Below are 24450 nucleotides of genomic sequence, written 5' to 3'. Positions count from 1 at the left end.
ACAATGGAGAAAATTAGACAAACCAGAAATAGGCTACTGATTTTTGACGAATTTCCTAAGATAAGTCAATGGAGAAAAACATGTCTTTTCAACATATAGAACAACTAGACATGGAATAAAAGATTAGTCTTGACATTTACTTACACTACATGCAAAAATTGACCCAAAATGGGTCATAGTCCTTCAAAACTCAACCAGTAAAACCCTTAGAAGAAATACTGGAGAAAAAAATGTAACCTTGGGATAAGCAAGATTTAATATCCAACAATCATAAAAGAAGAAAAAAATGATATATTGCACTTGATCTCTACTAAAATTTTTGCTATTCAAAAGAAACTTAAGGAAATGAAAAAGAAAGTTATAAAGCGAAGGAAAATATTCACAAAACATATATATCTACAAAAGGACTTGTATCTAGATTATATAAATGCTCTTAAAACTCAAAATTATTAGTAAGACAAAAAGCCAATTTAAAAATCTAGCAAAATATTTCAATAGATATATTAGAAAAGAAGGTATACAGATGGCAAATAAACAAATTAAAAGATGTTCAATATCATTAGTTATGAGGGAAATGCAAATTAAAGCCCCATTGAAATACTATTCCATATACATGAAAACGGCTAAAATTAAAAAACTGACAACATGAAGTTTTGCAAGGATGCAGAGCAGGGATCAGCAAACTTTTTGTTTAAAGGACGAGACAGTAAATATTTTAAGCTTTGAGGGCCATATGGTTTTTGTCACAATTACTTAATTCTGCTTTTGTAGCATGAAAGCAGCTCATTCATAAACAAATGAGTGTGGCTATGTTCCACTACAACTTTTTTTTTTTTTTTACTTTAAATAGTATATGTATTTTAAAGAAATTAAAAGAAATTTACAATCATTCAGATATTTAACGAATTTTGACGCTATTTATTTTCTCCTAAAGTGCCAAATTCCTATCTGGTATCATTTCTGTTCAATCTGAAGGACTTTTTTATAGCAATCCTTGAAGTACAGGTCTGCCAACAATGAATTCTCTTACTTATCTATTATTAAAAAGTATCTTCATTGTGCCTCCTACATTACAGAATATTTTCATTGTATGTAGAATTCTGGGTTGAAATTTACTTTTTTTTTAACATCTTTATTGGAGTATAATTGCTTTACAATGGTGTGTTAGTTTCTGCTTTATAAAAAAGTGAATCAGTTATACATATACATATGTCCCCATATCTCTTCCCTCTTGCAACTCCCTCCCTCCCACCCTCCCTATCCCACCTCTCTAGGTGGTCACAAAGCACCGAGCTGATCTCCCTGTGGTATGCAGCTGCTTCCCATTAGCTATTTATTTTACATTTGGTAGTGTATATATGTCCATGCCACTTTCTCACTTTGTCCCAGCTTACGCTTCCCCCTCCCTGTATCCTCAAGTCCGTTCCCTAGTAGCTCTGTGTCTTTATTCCCGTCTTGCCCCTAGGTTCTTCAGAACTTTTTTTTTTTTTATTATTCCATATATCTGTGTTAGCATACGGTATTTGTTTTTCTCTTTCTGACTTACTTCACTCTGTGTGACAGACTCTAGGTCCATCCACCTCACTACAAATAACTCCATTTCATTTCTTTTTATGGCTGAGTAATATTCCATTGTATATATGTGCCACATCTTCTTTATCCATTCATCTGTCGATGGACACTTAGGTTGCTTCCATGTCCTGGCTATTGTAAATAGAGCTGCAATGAACATTGTGGTACATGACTCTTTTTGAATTATGGTCTTCTCAGGGTATATGCCCAGTAGTGGGATTGCTGGGTCCTATGATAGCTCTATTTTTAGTTTTTTAAGGAACCTCCATACTGTTCTCCATAGTGGCTGTATAAATTTACGTTCCCACCAACAGTGCAAGAGGGTTCCCTTTTCTCCACACCCTCTCCTCCACTACAACTTTATAAATACAGCTGAATTTGGCTCAAGAAGTATAGTTTGCAGACCCATGACACAGAGCAATGGGAATTCTCATACACTGATCAGGTGAGTGCCAAATGGTACAACCACTCTGGAAAACTGTTTGTCATTTCTTAAAAAATTAAACATACACCTACCAAATAACTCTGATATTCCAATCCTCCATATTTTTCCAGGAGAAATGAAAACACATGTCCACACAAAGGCTTGCACACAAATGCTCAGAGAAAATTAATTAAGAAAAGTCAAAAGTTAAAGACAACTAAATATCCACCATCAAGTGAATAAACAAATGTGTATCCATTCAATGGAATACTGTTCAGCAATAAAAATAAATGAACTCCTGATACAAACAAGTAAATCTCTAAACCATTATGCTAAGTAAAAAAAATACACACAAATATGTATACTTATTTCATATAAAATGTAAACTAATGCATAGTACAAAAAAAGTAAACGGTCACAAGGAATCTTGTCAGGGTGGAGAAATACTCTATACCTTGCTTGTGCGGGTGATTTCATGGGTGTACAGCAATGTCAAAACTCATAGAATTGAGCCCTCTAAACCAGGTGCAGTTTCTATTACCTAAAGTATCCCCTCAGTAAAGTTAGTAAGGGAAAAATAAACTGACAGAGAGCCTTCACCCAAAGAAGTTGCACACATCTCAAAGAGTTTAACAGAGACAAAGGTTCTATGCAGCATTTTGCCATATATATATATATATATATATATATATATATATATATATATATAGGCAAATATTTATATATATGTAGACATATGTTTATATATATATGTAGACACATATATAGAGACATATATTTAACCAGCCATAAAATTCCATTCCCCCAAAAGGGTTGTTCCTTGAGGTAGTGTAGTACATATGTCTTTCTCTTATTACCCAATCTTTTTTGCTCAATTATTTCCACCCACTGACAGAGTTCTCTTTGTGAAAGAAGAGAATGCCACCTCTTTATTTTGTTCACACAAATATCAATTGCAGTTGAAGACAATGCTGATAAATAATGGAAACTGTCAACAGACAATCCCAAAATGAATAAGGAAGAAAATCCAGCAAAAGCAGTATTTTGGAAGCAAGATATGATGATATAAAGAAAAGAACTGTAGAATGAGAGTTTGGAGTTGACGTTCTTAGTCTCTGTAATTTGTATTAAATTTTTCTTGGCCTTGGTTTCTTTATGTAAACAATGAAATGATCTCCTAAGTCCCTGCAGGCTCAGAAATTCTGTGGACCTAAAACCATTTAGCACAGATTATCAAAGATTGAAGAAAAAAAAAATTACAGTTTAGGGAAGGAAGGAATTATTAGCCAGAAAAATAAACGACTCAGTCTGAATCTGAAGCAGGCTTTGTGCAAACATGCAGACAATGAAGTTTTTTTAAAAGGTAGGTAACATTCCTCTCCTACTCGTGGCCACTCCGATCCCACCCTCACTGAGTGCAGAGGAAGGCAGGCATGTACTAGATTCCCTCAGGAGGAAAGTCATGCCTCTAAGCATTCCTTCTGACTCTGTGGGCACTAATATGTGGCCAGGGTAATGAGGTAAGAGCTTCCTAGTTGCCCAGGTCACCAAGATTCTTGTCACTACAACTAAGTAGGAGCTCAGTTCCAGCATGATTTTCTTAGCTCACCTTTCTCTTTTTCTTTAAAAAATGTCTAAGGACTTCTCTGACAAGGAAATAATATTTTAATTCCTTGAAAAATCTTAGAAGTGAATATTGAATATTGTTCAATATTAAATACTGAAATACTAATATGCTATAAGCTAAGAGAACATATTCAACAATCAAAATTAAATAACAGCTAAATTAATACAGGAACATTTTGAGTTATTCATCATTTTTTAAAAAGGCTTTATCTATTAAATATTGACATCCTTTAGAGAATTTTAAATGTTTTAAATGGTTTTGTTTTAACTCAATTCACCAGCAACTTATTTATATAAAAAGGTTCATACTCTTTCCTTCAGTCACTCACTAAATAAATATTGTCTGTTCCTTAAATTGGTTGGGGGGGGGAGGCATATAGAATAAAAAATATTTTTCACCTTAAAAAAGCTTACGATCTAGAGTAGAAAAATGACATACTTAAATATCCATGAAAAAAATAGAACTCTTTTGAAAGATAAGGTAAATAAAAAAGTACTTTGTATAGTATTCAAAGAAAGGGAAAACTATACTGTACATTTCAAAATTCAAGTTTTAAAATAAATCATAAAGTGTTTCAAAATTAATAAAAATGTAAGCAAAAAAAAAATGTAAGCAAGTAAAATTAGGTATGTTAGTCCCAACATATAAATGAGAAAATTAGATAAAAGCAAGGTAATTTTCTCAAGGCCACACAGTAATTCAGCTTGAAAATCCAGAACTATGTGAGTCTGGAATATAATTTCATTCTAGTATATGAGAACTTCCTACAAAACAGACCAAAGTTATTCAGTAGTCATAAGAGAATGAACTTTGAATGGAATAACAAATTATATATACTACTCTTAATCTTCTTAGCATTCTGATTTGTATCTTCTACTTCCTTCTTATCCACACCTTTTTAACTTTTCTTTTTTAGTTAATGTGGAATTTTATCTCGTATTCCTCTCTTCCAAAATCAGCACATCTTTTTCTTAACTACAGTCTCTTTTAATTGCCTTCTACTTTTTTTATGGACGCTTAAAATTTTTGTCATGAGCTTCCTAGTAAGGTATTTGTATATATTCAATCTAGAATTTGTTTAAAATCAAACTTATATGAAGCCATGTCTAGGAAACAGTCTATATTTGCAGAACTGTTTTCATATTCAGGAGAGGAAAAAATGCCATGGATCTTGTCATTCCCTAAGCAAATAAGCCATTAAATAATAGAATTAGCAGGACAAAAAAAAAATTGATTGTCTACTCTTTAAAATAATTATTTATATTAAATATTTTTAATAAATTTACATGCAGATATTCTCCTTCAGGTTGCTCTGTTTAAAAAAGAAAAAATAAAAAGGAGAATATAAGGGATAAAGTAGCATTGTCACTGAAATGGATATTGATAAAAAACAGGTCTCAGGCCTCTCACTTTGGGATGGCCAGATGGCATTTTCCAACAAACTGATATTTATCTACCCTGGTTTGTATTTGTATCACTCAAAGCCTAGAATCATAAGTTCAATTCTGCAAATAGTTCTATTAGATGCAATACCTGGAAGTAAATTTCATCAGATTTTTGGTGAATTTACTACTCTTTTATAAATATTCATGAGTTGACAACCAGTCACTGTCTCATTTTAATCCAACGTGTACATTGTTAATTGCATTCAGTGATTTAAGACTCATCCATACGGACTGCTGATGTTTTTATAAATTAATTTTGAAAAAACTGGCTTGATTATCAAGTATACATTAAAGATGATGATGGCAATGACATAGAAATCAAGTCTATATATGACTTTGGCCTTCATAAATTTGGGACAGATTTTAATTAGGGCCCAGGAAATTTACTTTGTGAACCATGCCTCCTTTATTTGTGTCCTATGAGGCAATTGTAATGGGAAGATCGGAAGGTTCTTATTTGCTGAAAAAGAAAGCAAATGTTTACTGTTTACGTACATGACTCACTAATGGAAAATATCATCCAGGAAATTAGTATTGTGGAAGGCTAAAAATTAATCTAGCCGAAAATGAATATATATACATATGCATACAGATGTTGACATTCATGTATCTATGCATACGTATGTATTAGAGGACTGGCAATACAAAAGCCATATTTTGAAGTCTTTATTGCCCTACCAATGCTAAAGATATGAGATATATCCCCTATAAAAACTTTAAAATCCATATTGACTTGATATTAACTTTAACAATTCCAATGTACACCTCAAGTCAGTGAATTTCCACCTTATGTGGTAAATGATTTGCATATATAAGTGAAGCTTCCATATAGCAATTATAATATAAACATTTTTCATAAAAATCTTATTTTTCTTCATACTAAATATGAAAAAAAACCTAGGGAAAAAAGCAGTTGTTCACATTAAATAGGAATAATCATCTAGTTAAATCCAAAGAGACTCAATAAAATTGGAATATCTTCAGTTTTACTAAAATAAAAATTAAACTAAAATTGATAAGTGAATTTTATTCTACTCAAAGACCCATAAGGGAAAAAAACACTTAATTTTTTTTCCTTACCAATCCCATACACTACTCATAGATGTTTATTGTATGTTTTCACTCCTTTGTTCATTCCTTCTAATAGCAATATATATAATACAGTGGGAATGGTAAGCCTAATGCTGGTAAATTTTCTTCCTACTTCATACAATGAAATGAGTCTTGAGCAACAATCACAGTTAAAGAGGGTTTTAAAAAAAGTAATATGTATACATTCAGATTTCCTAACCATATTTTATTTTAAAGGTAATATTTCAGTCTCTCACATCTGAGGTCAAAATTAAGACAGCATAACACATTAAAAACTGACTCCTTCTTCTGTGTTTGGCACTTAAACTTTTGAATGGCTTCAAGTTGATAGTAACCGTATGTGGTCCAGGAAATGTAGAAGGGGCAGGCTAGCCAAAGGATCTTTCTGGATGGCAATCTGCCCAAACACCATCTACCTCTGCTCTGTGACTCCCAGGGAACATGGAAACCCAGTCTAATTCCTAAGTATAACAAACTTTTTTAAAAAAGAAAAAAAAAGAAAGAAAGAAAAGCAGAATAGTAGCAATCCAGATCTTGACATTTTAAAGTGGCAATGTGGCTTCCCTAAACACTACTGTTTTTCTTTTCTTAATGTTGGAGCCCTCTCATATAACCAAATCATTCCACAGAATAGAAGACTATACAAGTGAAAACAGAAAGTGCCCTTAATTTTTAGAAATTACCTTCTAAATTATGTGCCAAAGAAATGTACTAGTAAATCTAAGTTTTCACTAAAACTTATTAACATACAAACATGTGCCTATTTTCAAATCTCTTACCTCTTTCCAGGAAGAATTCTTAATTCCTGAGGTACATTTGTTCAGTCCAACTGTTTAAGTACCTGGACACAGTAAGTACCCTATAAAAATAAACAAGGTCATTCTTAGAATTCAATGTAAATAAAACAATTAGCTGTTAATTAATAGGTGCTTAAAAGTCAGTATAAATTTTTTTCAAACCACTTTAATTCGTTGCATTGGAAAATGTAATGTAAGAAGGGAAAAGGTATTATGGGAGGCAGACACTGAATTTGACAACCTTTTCACTCTGGCTCCTTCAAACAAATGACAATTTGTAATCACTAATTGGATTTGAGGTACTTTGAAATAATTCACTATTTAGTCTCTGACTCTGCTAAAGAATACCTGATTTATTTGAGAGTTAGTTGAAACTCTAACATGCTCTATTGATTTGTCCATAATGCTATGATGTCATTAACATTTTTCACTATTGATGATGAAAGGCTCAAAGTGACAACGCAGCTAAGAAGTAATTTCATGGCACTGCTAGCAAGTAACAGGATTTCATTTTAACAAAAGCTTTTTATTTTTTCCCAAATAAAGGAAATATGGCATATATGTAAATATAAATTTTAAATAGCTGAATCTTTTTAAATATGAAATTTAAAATATGCATTGAATAGTTTTATTTTACTAAAATAGATGCTTTGTAACATTAGTCTTTCACTATTTCATATTTGAATAAATAATAAAAACAATGTAGAAAACAAAATAAAGACAATTCAAATCTGGGCCAAAAACCTAATATTATCTCAAAAAAAAAAGAATGTAATGGAGATTCATTAGCTAAGTATTAGCCTTATTAAACAATATTAATCTTATTTGTCAATAAAAACTACAGTAATACAGAAGTAGTGCTCTCACAGTTATTTCCAATCCTGTTTCTTTTACTGTACATTTTTGGGAAATATAGACGATTTCTATAATATTTTTTCAGAAATGTAGAACACATTATCCCACATGCATCTTTGGATCCCTTACTATGTGATAGTATTAGGGATAAATTAAGAGTTGATTTAAGCAAAGTATTTATGATAGCTATATAGATAAAAAACAGAAAATTTACTACCCTAAATATATATGCACACATTTAAACTCAAATGTCAATACCATGTTAAATATTCCTTGTATACATACATTACAAGGGGGTGAAATTGTTTCATGGTGGAAAATGAGATCTTTGCAGGAGAGGAGTCAAGTAACTGAGAGACTAGTGTTTTTGAAGAGTCATCTCTTTGAATGTTAAAATTACCATACTGTATGGCAAGAATGAAGTTGGAGAGAGTAACAGTAAGCTAAAGCTAAAATCTTAAAAGAAGAGGGGAAGTGACCAGAGGTTGGTGGAAGACTTCTACAAAGAGGAGTATCAGGTGATACCTACCAATGTCATGAGATCACAGCTAGGGAATTCAGGGAGGAAGAAAGAGACTGCGCTGGAAGTGACACTGAAGAGGAACAGAACATTACCCTACCTCCAATCCCAGCGATTTAAGTGATGTGACAGGAATATAGCACTCTCTTGAAAGCGGGCATGAGAAGCAGTGTCATCAGGGAAGAACCAGGCTTCATTTAGAGAGAAGAAGAAAATACACATAAGCAGTTGAAAATAAAGAGGCCTGGTTGGGGAGTTCCAGAGAGCATGGTGAAAGAGCACCAGGAGACAGACAGAATTTGAGGATGAGGATTAGGGTCTTGAGAGTCAGGAATGACTTGAAAGTTCTGGTTACTGACATAACAGGAAAAAAACAGCCATGATAAGTCAAATCCTCATTTTCCCAAGACAGATGGGAATGAGGGATGAGGGATGAGGGATCCCCCACAGGGTTGAGGCCGTGCATGTCAGTGAGGGCAAAGGGATGGTTGTGAGGTTTTGTCAGGCGTGTTCAGGGCTTTAGGGTGACCACTTGACCCTTGATAATAGTGCTGTGTGACACAGCAAATGATGTGTGAATTCCTCTTGATTTCCGATGGACACCTTTAGACTAACATAGGGGGAGTCTTTCTTCCTTGACCTCTGTCAGTAATGGCCTGTATGTGAGGAACGTATACCACGTGTGGGCTTCCCTTTGACTTGTGCAGAAGAAATTCTAATGGCCAGTCTAGAGGTCAACTTACTTTGAGGGCATTGCCAGTCTCTTGAGCCCAGCTGATGGTGGCCATGCCTACCATGTGGTTGAATATTCTGCATATGAACACTTAAAGGCCTGCAGAGGGGTGGGTCAGAATATTTCAGCATTCTGATCTCCTGAATTTCACTACTGGAAGCCTCAAGAAAGGGAAGTTTTGTTCCAAATATAAGGTCTTCTGCTTTTTATGTCTTTGAATTTTCTCTTATCCTGATGTTACAAACGTTTTAGCTATTTTGTGAACAGCTTCATAAACTTTAACTGGACAGATTGTTCATAATCCATGTAGACATTTTTATTAATTCAATAAATATTTATTGAGTATTTACTATGTGCCAGACAGTTTTTTAGGCAGTAGTGACAAATAATTAAAGTGCCTGGCCTTAAGGCACTTAAATGTTATACAAACAATAAGCCAAATAACATACAAACTTGTAATACAATGTCAGGCAATGTTATGTGCTATAAAACAAAAGGATAGAAGGTGGGTGGGTATTAATTTGCTTGGGATGGTCAGGGAAGTCCTCTCTGCATTGGTGACATTTTACCTTAGGTCTGAAGGAAGAAACCATGTGTATATCTTGGGAAAGAGTACGACCAAAGGAGCAATAAATACAAAGGTCCTGAGGCCAGACTGTGAACTGATTGCTCCAGAAAAGGCAATAAAGTCAGTGACTAACGCGTGAGGGAGGAGTGACTTGAAGGAAATGGAGAGGCAAAATATAATATGGTTATAACTGTAAATAAATTTGAACTGGTAAAAAAACGTACTATAAAAATTGGTAAAGTCTAGGCCACAAACACAATTTTCTAGTTAATAACAATACAGTGGTCAAATCAAAATATTGTAAAACAAAACAAACAACCAAGAAAAAAAAAAGAAAAACCCCAACTACAGATAAAGTAATTAAAATTGCTTACTTACACAATGGAAGTTTTATTACTTCATTTATCTCTCTATATCAAACTGACCACCATGGAACCATCATGTTGGTCAAAAAAATTTACTCTAACACATAAGATATTGTTTAAACTATGATTAAATACTTGTTTGACAGAATGAAAATGTGCCTCTTCTCTGATAAAATAGAGAAGCTTCTGGCACAGGTGATGTTTTCCACATATCTTTGGGAAGATTATATGAGCCAAGTAACCACCTGCAGATACAGAATATCTGATCCAACCTGACAGTTCTTTTTTTCATTCACACCATGTAATTTTTCAATAAAATATCTGTCAGAAGGGGTTCCATTAGTGTCAGGTAAACATTTCTAACCAGGATACTTTCAACTTGTTCTAAAATGATAGTAACAAGTAAAACTTAAATGGGAAACTCCTATTGCAAAGAGATTGTAACTCTTTATCTTATCTATTTCTTTTCTTTGATCCTGGTGTTCTCCTGGAAACTCTAAGGAAGTTGTGGCATTGACAAATCTGATGTCTGCTAGTTCCTACCGGAATGTACTGAGAACAAATGTAACGTTTTACTTTCTGCGGTTCTTGTTTTCATTAAGCAATGATTTACTAGGAGTCAGCTGAATTAAAACTTGCATTCGTCATTTTCTTTAAAAATAACATAGCAAATTTATTGCAAAGACTTAAAACTTTCTTTATATTTCTAGAAAAGTTCTTTCCAAATTTAATCTCTCTCTCTTTCAATTTTTCTCCTTTCCTTCTTCCATCTCTCCTTCTCTCTCTCAAGAGTGGATGAAAAGATGAGGTAATTTGGGAAATAGACATGAAAACATTTAAAAGTAATCAATTGAAATTTAATTTCATTTATGATGCAGAATTCAAAGTGATTTTGATTAGAATTAGTATATATATTTCAAATAACTTAAAGATATGTGTTGTCTGTTCTGAATGTTTAAATTGTTCTAAACTGTGTAAATTTAAGTAACTTCAAAGATTATTATGTTTAATTATACAAATTCCATATTTTACTTATTTATTAACACTTTAAAATACTTATTAAATGTATCCAAGGACTACCCTGGTGGCGCAGTGGTTGAGAATCTGCCTGCCAATGCAGGGGACACGGGTTCGAGCCCTGGTCTCGGAAGATCCCACATGCCACGGAGCAACTAAGCCCGTGCACCACAACTACTGAGCCCCTGTGCCACAACTACTGAAGCCTGTGCGCCTAGAGCCTGTGCTCCGCAACAAGAGAAGCCACCACAATGAGAAAAGGTGCACCACAACAAAGAGTAGCCCCCGCTCACTGCAACTAGAGAAAGCCCACGTGAAGCAACAAAGACCCAACACAGCCAAAAATAAATAAATAAAATTTATTAAAAAAAAAAAATTGTATCCAATATGTCAGGCCATGTTTTAGGTGTAAAATTAAATTAGGCATGCAGCTAAAATATAACCTCTGGGGAAGAAGGACTTGCTTTTCATTTGTCACTATATCCCCAGTGAATAGAACAATGTCTGGTAGAGAGTAGCATTCAAATAGAGATGAACTTATTTGCAAAGCAGAAATAGAGACACAGATGTAGAGAACAAACTTATGGATACCAAGCGGGGGAGGGGGAGTAGGATGAATTGGGAGATTGGGATTGACATATATACACTACTATGTATAAAACAGATAACTAATGAGAACCTACTGTATAGCACAGGGAACTCTACTCAATGCTCTGTGGTGACCTAAATGGGAAGGAAATCTAAAAAAGAGGGGATATATGTATACGTATAAGTGATTGACTTTGATGTACAACAGAAACTAACACAACATTGTAAAGCAACTATACTCCAATAAAAATTAATTTAAAAAACCAACAAATATATACAATGAATATGTATTTTAAGTGAATGTATATATTTGAATGAATGTATATATTTGAGTCAATGAAAGAATATACGTTCCTGTCTCCCATCTTTTATCTTACTGAGAGACAACTAAGTTAATGATGAAGTTCAATATGATGAATATAATGATGGTCATATGTACTGAATGCTTAGGAAACACAGAGATAAAAATGTGAGTCAGACTATAGGGGTGTTCAGGGCTCCAAATCTCTGAACAGAGGATTAAAGACACACAGTCAAGATTTAGAGTATACATATCTGGGGCTGATATATCATTAGGAAATACAGCAAATTGCTCAGGGAAGACACATACATCTTCCAAGGTCCCAGATTATGTAAGTTGTGAAAAATTGAATGACTTCTAAAATATGAAAAAAGATGCAAATTATAAATTAAGAAATATTCAAATAAATTCCTGTTAAATGTAAACTCTCAGCCTTATTAATTATTAAACTGAAAGCTTTTTTATATTTAAGATTCTTTTACTCTGCAAGTATCCCTAAATATGCATAAAAATTGTTAGAAAAAAATCACAGAAAATGATAATGAAATGAAAGGGTACGTTTATAAAGAGTTTTCAAATTTTTAAAACAAAAACAAATGCTCAATGAGGAACAAAGGTAGAATTAATATATTTGAAGTAATATGAAGTGAGGCAACTGAAACAAATAAATGACATGTGGGGGCTTCACACAACCTAAAACAGGTCATATCATCCAGTCTTTCACTGGCTGAAGATAAATATAATTTGATCAAAATATTTGCATGGCATCTATCCTTTCAGTAAACAAATTCTAAATCCCAAAGTGTCATTGATTGTCTCACGTTTAGAATACAGACCTGAAGCTAAAAACTTTATTATTTTTATTTTTCAGTGAGATTACAAAGTAACAGAAAATTAGCATATTTGCCCTTAGTTTAATACCCTTCAGAATAATTGTTACCTTAAATAAACTGCTTAGTGTCTTTTCAGGTGACTTTAAATCAGGCTGGACAAATTTCTTGGGACAGTTTTAGGTCATTAAAAGGTCATGAAGAGAGCCCCAGTAGTAAAAGATAATTCCTAAAAGCTTTTAAAAAATTACACTGAAAACAATTTTCTCCCAATAAAATAAATTCTATGAACTATTATAAAACTAATCACCTACAGCTTAAATACTTGAGTTTACTCATATTAATAATTCTATCTTGTAAACTTTTATTCACATATATCTCCGAATATATATATATATTATTCATATTAATATGCACTGTATAAAATTATATATAACACATATTCACAACACATATGCATATGCAAGCACATGTGTGTTTACTCACATATACACACATACACGAACTCTCCTTGGAGAATCCTTAGCTGATTTGTACATACTTTGTAATGTTTTAATTAAACTTTAAACTTAAATCATCTAACGGCTTAGTACCACCACAATTTCCGTACTCCCTATTTCCATCTGAATATATGTGATAACCTATTCTAAATATATATAATCCCTTATTCTGAATATATATGATTCCCTACAAGACTTTGAATCTTTCCATTATTTCTTAATCATAGTTACAAACATGACTGGTACATTTTTTTGAAACTTTCTGATGTTTGCAACACCTATTGTAAAGTTGTTTGCAAAGTAGATTTATTATTTTTCTCTTTGAAACATTGTGAATAAAATATCAGACTTCTTTAACCACACTGGCCACTTGCCTCTAATTAAGTCATGCACTGTTATTTATCATTATTTTTTCAGAGTATCAGCTCTGATACACTTAAATGCTTATTTTCTTTGAAGTTCTATTGCCATACAAATCAAAAGAATCCAATTTTGAGAGTAAAACAGTAGAAATTAGGAGGAGAATGAAACTGCAAGTCTATAAATCTTTTCACTTATTTATTTTGCAACTCTGTAAAAACAAAAATATTGATTCATAGTTATTTGGGAAAAAATCAAATTAATTACTTATTGTCCTCTTCTGTGGTCTCAGATATTTTAACAATAGGTTTCATCCTGTAAACTACCTGTTAAGAAACTTTTTCTTCTTTCCTCTTAGCTTGAATGGTACCATATTCAGTTTTACACTTAAAGCAATGGAAAAAATCATGCTTGTTGAGTGAGTTTGTGATAGAAAGGTCTAGAAGTGTATGCTGTGTCTCCAGATGTGTGCTTATGATGAGTGAAGAGAAAGAATCATTTTTGTAACTATGACACCCAAATTTTCTACCCTTCTCAAGTTCATTCTAGACCTGGCCCCTGTCCTAAAACATTTTGATAGTCTTAAACCCCCCTTAAAATTTATTCAGTGAATACATCTAGTTTTATAATTAAAGAGGTAAAATTTTAATTAAGACAAAGATTGTTATAAATCTATGATCTTATTCCTTGGAAACATTAGGGAAATAAAAATCATAGACAAACATTTAGGTATCTTATATACTGCATATTACAAAGCACTCCATTTTTTTCACCAATGAGTATCTAACATTCCATTAGTGAAGCTAATGTATTATATTATATGATATTGCATAAGTGAATTATATCTATATCATGCTAATCTTACTAACAAATCAAACATTTATAAGCAGCATCAGCGTTATTAGCTCCATTAGGGAAAAAAACAGAATTATCTAAAAATGTCAAGCAACTAACATATTAGTATACTGGGTAACATAACTTTAAGATAAATGTTTAAGATTGCATTACTGTCAAAATATTTACATCCCCTCTCCACTGTGTCCCTGCGAATGAGGAAGATTATGCTTCCTACTCCTTTGATGTCAGTCTTGGTGATGTAACTTGATTTGGCAAATAGAATGTGAGTGATAGTGCCAGGGCCTATTTCTGAACAGAAGTTGCAGGACCACGGCATGGTTCTGCCATCACTCTTTTTCCTGGGATATAAGCTAATTCTTAAGTCTGGGTACAAAATAATAGAGCAGAGCTGAAACCATCACACAAAATATATATAATGTGAATGGTATTTAAAAAAGCTTTATTCTTACTGAGATCAAGCCGTAGTTGGTGAGAAAATTTTATTGGAGGTTGGAAAGATGGTGACCCACATAATGCTACAGAGCAATATTTGGCAAAACTGTAAACTGCAATAACTTGGGGAGCATATAATGTTTTAAATTAGCTGTGGCTTCAAGTTGCTGTCATTATTCAGTTGGTACTGGCCAGTTTGTAAGGAGAATCAAAATAAAAAAAAAAATAGAGGGAATCTAGAAATGTCAGGCCTTAACAGCACTGAAAGATGAAACTGCGTCTTTTCATTACTTAGTAAAAGAAAAACTGTGAAAAGCTTTAAGTCACAAAAGATAATTTCAACACAGCCTCTTAGCATAGAGCAAATCGAGAGTGTAACTTTCACTCCCTTCGTTAAAATCTCTGCTGATTAAAAAAAAAGAAAACAAAACAAAACAAACAAGAACCCTCTGATTAAGGTAGCAGCCAGTAAATACTTTCCTTTGGATACAATGGCTCAGAGAAAATAGAATAAAGGATACAAGTCTTCTAGAAGCCCAGTAAGCTCAAGGTACCAGAGTTTAGATGGATATCATGGGTGTAGCTATTGGTACATGATTGTGAATAAAATAAAATACTATTAGTAAAAAGCCTACTATGTGTTGAGAAAGTTGTACTGCCAAATGAACCATCAGCCCAGAATAAAAGAGACTGTGAGTGTTCAAAATTTAAGATAAACTTCAGGCCTACCAAATTTCTATTGGCAGTAAAATCAGGCTAAGATATTACTTAGCCTGATAGTAGGGGGGATAGGGGAGATATTCCACAATGCCCTCTTCAGATAATGCCAAGGAGGGAGTGTAATAGAAAAGATCTGCCAGAGGGCAGAGCTAAGAGCCATGGAGATAATAGCGTCGACAACTGCAGGCAGGCATCAAACCTGGGGACCATCAGGGAACATTCACCATAGCCAGGAAAGGGGCATTTCCACTATCATTTCAGATTTGCTATAATCTACATGCTGACTGCTTTGTGTCTCACTTCTTCCCCTTTCTGTTTAAAAGTGTCCACCGTAGTATATTAGAACTGTGTATTTCTGTGGTGCCGGACGAAGGGGGAGGGATAGAGTACATAAATTATCCTTTTTAGTTCCTAGTTCTCCAGATTAAGATCCTCATCTGGGCTATCATGAGGTTCTAGACTTGTGAGTCTGACACTGTGATTAGATGGGTTTTTTGGTGCATGTAGGAGAGGAACATGAATATACGTGACCAGACTTTGGTAGGTTGTATTATTGTCAAGATATGTGCTGCTGCTCTCAGCTGGGCCAGTCGCTGCAAGAGGATTAGACTTCTAGCACCATCGACTTTACATGTGGTCATATGACTTGCTTTGTACAATGATGTGTGACTGCAAGTAACACGTGCAGAAGCTTTAAAAGCCAGCTCGTGGTTCTGCCGTTGTCCTTGTCCTTCTGCTATGAGATGAGTACGCCTCAGATAGGGCCTGCTTCTTTATTTTAGAATAATGAAGCAGAGCCTAAACTGTCCCATGATGGGCATAAAACATGTGTAATATATAAACTTTGTTATCATAAAGCCACCTAGATGTTGAGATCATTTGTTACCATAGTACAACTCAGTGTAGCCTCACTGACTGAATAATACAATAGAAAGTGCCCAGAAGCAAAAGGTGTAGAGAAAACACCATGTCGGAGACAATAGTCACTTTTGCTCAGCCAAGCAATGTCTGCTTCAGAAAGAATTCATTTTATGCCGTCTGCCTTAGGACAGCAGGAATTCCAGGGGACTGGCTGACAAGACTTGGCCAGAGAGCCATTATTCTGAGTAAAAGCTGATTTTCCCTGAGTATAAAAAGAAGAAAAGAATGTTGTAACAGTAATGGAGAAAGTGGTTTGATTTCTTTTAATCTCATAATAAATCCTTCACAGTGCTGTAGAATTATGAAGAATAAGTAAATAATAAACTAACTGAAAATAATATTATCTGGAGAAGTTTTTGTTTGTTGTGAATAACTTTCTACTAACTGTTCTAGCTGGTGTGATTGGATGGGTAAGTCATTCATTTCCAAATAGGGAGTCAACCTTACCAAAATAAAACTGCAGAAGACTCCAAAGCATCGTATCAAGCTGAAATTTTAAGATATATCACTTTAATCAGTAAATTTGTCAGCTCAGTGAACAGGTATGATATGCAAATGTAATCTGTTAGGCTGGAGAGAGTATGAACTATTCTCCTCTAGATATTTTTAACTTTTGAAGAACTTGGTATGTTAATGATACCACACTGAAGACAACAGCCTTGGGGAAGAAAGACCCCAAGAAATGAAAGTCTAGCCACTTTCTACTCTCCTTGGATGAATGGCATAATAATAATAGACACAATTGTGACCTCTGTTTTTAAAATACCAGCTATGGTTATTGTCATCGAATTAAAGAATAGAAACAAATAATGAGAAATCTAAATTGCCTTTGTTAAAACTAGTCTGGTCATAGTTTATCTCCTTAAACAGTTACGTAAGCAATCTTTGATGACTGAAGTTTTTCTTACATTCCATCCTTAACATGAACCAATAACACATAAAAACAACCAGACAACCCTGAAAATAATAAGCAGCTATATATTCTTGTCATAAATAAGTAAATTTAGCAAATGTTTCGGGTTTATGGTTACGAACTCCTTCAAAAATTTCATATAAAAACTTACTTTAATTACATTCAAATAGCTTACTCTGATACCTATATCTTATGATATTAAGACATTTTGCTAGTGATTTTTGAATATAAATTTACCCAAAAATCTGATTATTCATTTCTAAATATATTCATTGGTTAAAATTGTAGGGACTACTCCATCTTAGTTATTTTTGTATGACTAATTTTTTTCTTTTTCTTTTTGTAATTTTGGGTCCTTTTCCTCTAACTCTATATTTTTCCTTCTGTTATTTATTTTTAAAAGTTCTCCCTGTTTTCATACTAAACTTTTTTCAAACCATCTTCTTACATATTTTTTCAGTTCCATTTGAAAGAAATTAACTGAGTTAAAATTGTTCGAATTAAAAGGACCACTGCCTTAAGTTCTATGTACCATTTTAAACTTTCAGTATCACTGTAACCAAATTAAAACCAAAATTACCACTGATATAAAGAAGTTTTAGCAGGCAAATCAGTTAATAGTTTCAAATAATAATAATTTAAATCAAACTTGGAAAAAAGATTTATTTAGCAACATAAAGAATGTAGGTACACAAACCAGAAATCCACTAATTTACATACAAAAAACTCCTTTGTTTTTGCATCACACAGAGTACATTACTACTGTACTATCTCAGTCCTTAATAAGATAAAAGAGGTATTCTAAGTCTATATATTAAAAGTATACTTGGAAACATTGAGAGACAGAGAGAAAATGAGTTACCATTTCAGAGTTCCCGTGAGTCTTCTTTTCCTATTGTTTGCTGATGATTTTTGATCAAGCAGACTTTTCGTTTTCAAGAATCACATTCTTTTACTTTCTTTTAAAATTATAATCCAGTAGCAGAAAAATTTCACCAGTGGTCAAATAAAATAAGGGACAGGGAGAGGCGATCGGTGCCCACAGTCAAGCTGATTAAACTCTGCAGGATCTGCAGTTTGTCAAAAACCATTTTGCTGCCTTACATTTTCTAAAAATGGAAAAGGTGACGCTTTCACAAGTAACGGGCTCCAAATAAACCAGTACGCCCAGCACAAAGCTCGTGATACCAGCAAAAAAATTTTTTTCACACATTAGGAAGTTCTACTATCAGCAGGTACCCATCATCCTAATAGGACACTTCTCCATATTAATGTGAGAGTCAGCTTTTGGACCCTAAAAACTCTTTGCATCCCTCGGGCTGCATTTGTCCCAAAGAAGCATTAGTCACATGTAACCTTGAGGGACTTTTATACAAAACTTGTGGAAGTAATGTATAGATTCTTTGGAAGGGAAAAAGACAAAACAAAACTGGGTCACTGATGGTGACTGTTAAAACAGTAAACCTAAGAATGCACTATTACTTCTTTCTCCTCATTTAATTTCCTACTTTTACCCTGATTTTCTAGAGATAAGAGTGCTGTGTATAGAAAATTAAATATGGGCTACATGATAGTTATCCATGATATTATGTATTCACTGACGGCATACTCTATCACAATTCATTTATTTTTGCTTCTCAGCCTATCTAGGTGTTAAAGATAATAGACTAATACATTTTCTTTTTTTTCTGGCATAGAGCTTTTTTTTCTCTTTTATTTTTATCTTATATTTTAACAAAGTTTGTCTTTACCTAAATATCACTATTTCTTCAGTTTAAAAATGCAAAAAAAAACAAATATAATCTTACTATTCTATAGGTATTATTTTTCATTTTTCTTGGCATATGCTCTTCCTATTCTAAAATTCGCAGTACATTTCACATTCACTATACTTGACTACTCCTTGTCTCAACATATTTCATCAGTTATTATGGTCGTGGAGTTGCCAATAAATTATTTAACTGAAATATCTGTACTCTGGCGGACAGCATTTCTTGGGACAAACTCCATGAAAATGCAACTACTTCAGAAAGTCCTGAAACTGTAGAATTGTATTAAAAATGCCTGGTTTCTAAAAAAGCTTTGAAACAAAAATCATTTGAAAAGATATATTTGTTTCTTAAAAATCAATTGATCTAGAGATATTCACTACATTTTTATACAGTAAAAGATGCAAAGCATGAATGGTGAAATAAGCAAAACAAGTTGTTCGTCACATGACTTTTAGGTCATATCTGAGCCTTCTTTTCCCATTCATTAAAATAAACAGGCGATAACTAATACTTGAGCATTTAGTATGAAATTGATATGTTTTTAAACACTGGTAGCATTAAAAAATATGGATTTTTTATATTTAGTCCCATTCTTTCCTTAGCTATTAAATATTAATACTAAATTGATAATCACCAATTGTTAAGAAAAAATGACTTATCACAATTTTGAAACATAGTTTAAATAAGGAAATTGCCCACAGATCTGTCTTTAGCATTTATTGTGTGAATAAATGATTTCTTTATTTTTGTATCCATTAAGATATGTAAAATAGAACAAATTGGTCAGTTGGCATAAAACGATTTCTATGTACCATTGCACTGCTCAGTAACATCTTTTATATAGCCACCTTTACCACACTTATATGTGAATTATGTGCTAGGATACCACAAGACTTGCTTGAAATCTATCCACTTAGAAATCACTATACTTTTAGGTATGGTCTTGGGAATGCATTGCTTTAAATATATTTATGTAAATGATTATCACAGATGTTACATACTCACCAGATAATGCAAGTAAGAGGTTGAATAAAATATTAACCCTAATTTCAAAGGATTTCAAGTCTCCTTATCTACCATACAGAGGCTGATTAGTATAGTAATTTACCATGCATCAGCCAGAGGTCAGGAGAAGAGTAGCTAATATTACTGGGCATTTAGTATAATCCAAATACTGTTCAAAGCCTTTTAAACCAATTAGCTATTTTAATTCAGTCAACATTTCAGTCAGGTATTTTAAATTCACTTTACAGGTTAAAAAGAAATGAGAGAGAGAAAGCTCAATAACTATGGATAATCAGTGACAGAACTGATATTAGATGATACAACCTGATGGCAAAGACAGTTCTTAGGCTCTGTGGCTTTTAGCATCTATATTTTGGGCAGGGGCATTTAGCGGGAAAAGGGAAGCTGGAAGGGTAAATAGAACACAGAGTGCTCAGCTCATGCGATGTTAGGCCCTGACGAAGTGCTTGGCAATTTTTCTAAAAAATACACATCTAATAGGTTTTTCTGAGGAGAAGTAAGTAGAGGCACAATGAGCTGGAAGGGGACAGCAAGTAAAGAAGCAGATGGTGTCAAAGACATACTTCACTGACATAACCATTTCCTTAACCTCATGAAAATAGATTACTAAGAACCCCAAAGCTTCTTAACCAGGAGCTCCTAGACCACCAAGAATCTGTTGTAAAATTCAGGTGATCAATGAACTTGAATTGGAAAAATAATATTTTTACTAACTTTTAACTGAAATTTAGCATTTCCTTCATTTATGAAGGCAGGTAACAAAGCATAGTGGTTTATTAGTAATACCTGTAACGGTACCACCAAAAGGGATCAGATATTTTCATATCACATTACATTTCTTTCAGAAATCTTAGAATGTCATTTAGAGTCACCATCCCTTTCAAATTGTGGCATTATTCCACAATTCCACGATATCCTCTTGTTTAATGTGTTAATTTAAAATGGCATATATTACTAAATCAAAAATTTGTTCTTTTCAAGATTCTTATAATTTTTTCAATATAATTGTTTTTCTTTGTAATACTATAGATTTTATTTGCTGCATTTAAAGACATCATTTCTTGAAGCAGTTCATGGACTCCAACAGGCTGCCAAAGATGTGAAAAATAGTTATGGTTTTCTCAGGGTATATGCCCAGTAGTGGGATTGCTGGGTCATATGGTAGTTCTATTTTTAGTTTTTTAAGGAACCTCCATACTGTTCTTCATAGTGGCTGCATCAATTTACATTCCCACCAACAATGCAAGAGGGTTCCCTTTTGTCCACACCCTCTCCAGCATTTATTGTTTGTAGATTTTTTGATGATGGCCATTCTGACTGGTGTGAGGTGCTACCTCATTGTAGTTTTGATTTGCATTTCTCTAACGATTAGTGATGTTGAGCATCCTTTCATGTGTTTGTTGGTAAACCATAATTCAAAAAGAGTCATGTACCACAATGTTCATTGCAGCTCTATTTACAACAGCCAGGACGTGGAAGCAACCTAAGTGTCCATCGACAGATGAATGGATAAAGAAGATGTGGCACATATATACAATGGAATATTACTCAGCCATAAAAAGAAACAAAATTGAGTTATTTGTAGTGAGGTGGATGGACCTAGAGTCTGTCATACAGAGTGAAGTAAGTCAGAAAGAGAAAAACAAATACCGTATGCTAACACATACATATGGAATTAAAAAAAAAAAAGTTCTGAAGAACCTAGGGGCAAGACGGGAATAAAGACACAGACCTACTAGGGAATGGACTTGAGGATACGGGGAGGGGGAAGGGTAAGCTAGGACAAAGTGAGAGAGTGGCATGGACATATATACACTACCAAATGGAAAATAGGTAGCTAGTGGGAAGCAGCCACATAGCACAGGGAGATCAGCTCGGTACTTTGTGACCGCCTAGAGGGGTGGGGTAGGGAGGATGGGAGGGAGACGCTAGAGGGAGGAGATATGGGGATGTATGTATGTATATACCTGATTCACTTTGTTATACAGCGGAATCTAACACACCATTGTAAAGCAATTATATTCCAGTAAAGATGTTAAAAAAAAAAAAGGACTAGCAGTATTTGGGGGTTGGTGATTGTGGGAGACTTTCATTTTTCAATTGCATATTTGTGTAATATTGAATTGTTTACCATGAGTATGTACAGGTATTACTTTTGTAATTAGAAAACAAGAGAAGAAGAGGGGTGGGAGGGGGTATTACCACCAGATTCTGAAGAAAAGGCCAGTAAAAGGGAATTATAAAATATTTAAAAAAAAAAAAGATTTAAAAAATAGTAAATCTCTCTAGTAGGTGAAACCAAATCAAGAGCCCAGTCGGCAGCAAAGACCTCAACTGAACCACTTCTCTGTTACTGTGTCTGACATCATTCCCACCTCGATTCTCTTTCTTCTTTCCTGGGACCAAGTTATTATTATGATTATAGAATCACTGATACCCCAACCCCATATCAAGACTACTTGGTAATGGGTGTTATACCTTTAGTCCTAACAATACTTAACAGGTGACATACATTTAAATTCTCCTGCTGGTATCAGAAAAAGATACGTTGTCTCTGAGACTTATTATATATTACAGTTTTTGTCTGCTATTTATAGAGTTTATATTTTGTATACAGTAAAAATGTTACACTCCTTCTGGTACACTAAAAAAGTTGCTAAGTTTTAGCAGGAATTCCTCCCAAGCAGGATTGCTAAAATATATTAAACCAATCAAAGAAGTTGTTTCTTATTGCTAGCAAAATTATAAAATTCATATTGCTAGCATCAACTACTTATTAAATGCATGTACTTGGATATATGGAATTATTTATAAAAGGTTAAAAGGAAATATGCTCCACTTGCAGAAATAATTAGTTAAGGGATTTTTGTTAAGTCATTTGCTTCATAAAAGGGAAACCTATTACACATTAGAAGTAAATTAGATATGATTTTTTTGTATGTAAGTTATTGTATTAACTATATTTTTAAAAGAGTTTTCTGTGACCTATGATGTTTTGACATCTCTTGGGAGCCTTACAGACCCAAAGAGAGACTGACCCTCCCAGGACAAGCTAATTCCTGGGAATGGTGGACAGCTTGCCTGGAACATACCTTTCATGTGCAGATCTGCAGATCCAAAGCCATATTCCCACCTACCTTCTTATTTAACTCTGATACATCGAGCCAATATTTCCCTGCTCTAAATGAACCCAGAGCCAGCCAGGTACCAGACAACTAGAAACTATCCCTAAAGCCCAAAGCCTTCCAGAATTATTCAAACTAACCAATCCTAAATGGCTTACTCTGTCCAACACTGCCTTTTCTGCAGAAACCCCAGTAAAGTCTCCTCCCTCACTCCTGCTTCTACCTCCTGACCAAAACACGGTATTCTTCCTCAGGCCCTGCGTGGCATGGCATGCCTGTCGTTCTCGGAAAACTGTGAGTAACATTAAACTTCTCTTTCAGTGGCATTTGCTCTCTCCTTGTTGTTACTCAGTCACTTTTATAAATTAAGACCTGAGCACAGAGCAGTTATATGTCACAGTAAAAAGATAAACTATGTATAAGTATTTAGTTGTAAGTGTTATTATAAAGGATGAAGCCATGTAATAATAAAGTAGGAGATTTGAAATGAGATGGACTTTTCCAATTTACTTGCTGTGTTACCCTAGTGCAGCTTACTTGTTTCTCTGTGCCTCCATTTTCTTCTTCTGCAAAATGAATATGAATATGATTGCCATTCAGGATTATTGTGAAGATTAAATGATAAGACATATGAAAATATCGGCACCACAGGTATGCTAAATACTTAGTGGTGACTAATACTGGTGAATTACCTAACGTTAGCCAAATACGTATTTAGCTGAATTAGGAGTCTTATTTGCAATAACAATTGTGATTACCATCATTTTCCTAAATTCCGGTTTACCTAGATAAAATCAAGTTGTTTGGATATAATCTATGGAGGACAACATAGTTTTTACAGCCAATTCTAATTGATAATACTAATTTCATCTCATAATCTTTATGTTTATATTATGGTTATCTTAACTAACCATATTATTACATATTTAACTCAACAAATATTTATTTATTGATTAGTAAAAGTGCTCTTTATTGTATGTTTTCACTACGTTTTTTCCCTAAGTTACATTTACTTGCTTTCTGAAACTAGATGGGAAACAATTATCACTAAAATTAAAATTTCAGGATACAACTTTATAAAAGGGCTCC

At 33.6% G+C, this 24450-nt stretch overlaps 1 protein-coding gene across 2 annotated transcripts in view; it reads right to left on the bottom strand.

Annotated features, from left to right (window-relative positions):
• SEMA3A (semaphorin 3A) overlaps positions 1-24450 on the bottom strand; it is a 495018-nt gene that overhangs the window by 328850 nt on the left and 141718 nt on the right. For both annotated transcript variants that reach the window (XM_057550500.1, XM_007170273.2), the window contains exon 2: positions 6940-7019. The gene's annotated coding sequence lies outside the window, so the exon portion shown is untranslated. The remainder of the gene's footprint in view (positions 1-6939; positions 7020-24450) is intronic.

This window comes from Balaenoptera acutorostrata, chromosome 7 (assembly GCF_949987535.1).
Source record: "Balaenoptera acutorostrata chromosome 7, mBalAcu1.1, whole genome shotgun sequence".
Taxonomy (NCBI): Eukaryota; Metazoa; Chordata; class Mammalia; order Artiodactyla; family Balaenopteridae; genus Balaenoptera; species Balaenoptera acutorostrata.
The sequence above is the reverse complement of the archived record's forward strand: the minus strand, read 5'-3'. Positions and strand labels throughout refer to the sequence as shown.